The 1,129-nt window shown below is 60.6% G+C and overlaps 1 long non-coding RNA gene across 1 annotated transcript in view; it reads left to right on the top strand.

The window, feature by feature from the left end:
* The window catches only part of LOC107181757, a 17,119-nt gene extending 15,996 nt beyond the window's left edge, over positions 1 to 1,123 (top strand). The window contains exon 3 of the long non-coding RNA XR_001512461.1: positions 949 to 1,123. This is a non-coding gene — a long non-coding RNA (uncharacterized LOC107181757). The remainder of the gene's footprint in view (positions 1 to 948) is intronic.
* Positions 1,124 to 1,129: the final 6 nt, after the last annotated feature.

Raw genomic sequence — 1,129 nt, 5'->3', positions numbered from 1 at the left:
GGCACCCGGGGTGGGGGGGGTGGGCAGACAGTCTTGATGAAACCCTCACAGACACAGGGGAAGAGCTCCTGGCTGCCGGAAGCCATGAGGAGCCCGAGGGATCAGGAAGGGGTGTGATCCTCGCAGAGGGGACAAGACACAGCTGGCAGGATGGGCGCAGGTTCCCTCCTTCCTGGGCAACATGGCCTGTTATGGCCCATGGAGGATGAACAGAGAGAAAACGCAGGCTCCCCAGGCAGAAGGGTCCCATTGAGGCTGCCCCACCTCCTGCTAGAACTGCTAGGGAGAGAGAGCACCTCAACACCCCTCACCTGCCCCCCCATGGCTTCCTTTTGCCCCTCCAGATCCACTCCCCTCTTCCCCATCCGCTCTGGGCCCCGCCAGCCTCGGTGGCTCTGCCAGCTGTTTCTTGTGCCCTCCGCCTTCCAGTTGCCTTTGGCCACTGCCAGGAGCTGGGAGCCTGAGAGGAGCGATCAGGGTAGTTATTTCCCTCCAACGCCTCTCTACTCCGTCTCAGGGCCGGTTTGTTGCATCCCTGAACCAAAAGCCAGCGCTCCTGCCAGAGGCCCTCTTCCCAGAATTCTCTCTGGAAGTTCCAGTAACCACTCCTACCTTCTGCTCCTTCTGGTCTGCGGTTTCCCTACCCCGATGGGCCTCTCAGTTTACCCAACCTGAGGGTGCCATCTGCTTCCTGCCAGGACCTGGAGTGGCACAGATGGCCTGTCTGACAGGGCCCGTGGACGCAGAGTCCAGGACCCCTTGTTGTTCTAAGCGGAGGTGGGGCAGCCTGCGCATAATTGGAGGCTGCTGCAGGCACCTGCCGGGAAGCTGGGAACTTGAACTGTCTGGAGGTGGGACTGGGTCTCACTGTCTTTTCAGCCCCAGCACATGGCGGGGCCTCTTCGAGGAGGGGGCCCTCTAACAGCCGGGTTCCTTTCTTGAGTTCAGGAACACCTTTCTGTCTCAGAGGGTCCCCTGCTCCAATGAGATGCCCTGAGGCTGCACTTGCAATGATTTTCTGCTGAGACACCGAGTCCTTGAGTGGGACTCAGACGCCAACACTCTTAGCAGAACAGGCCCCAGGGAGAGGCGGCAGCACTGGAGGGGGTGTGTTCTCTGAGGGAGAAAC

Source organism: Myotis davidii, unplaced genomic scaffold, assembly GCF_000327345.1.
Source record: "Myotis davidii unplaced genomic scaffold, ASM32734v1 scaffold530, whole genome shotgun sequence".
Lineage (NCBI taxonomy): Eukaryota > Metazoa > Chordata > Mammalia > Chiroptera > Vespertilionidae > Myotis > Myotis davidii.
Note: the sequence above shows the minus strand (reverse complement) of the source record. Positions and strands in the feature narration are given on the sequence as shown.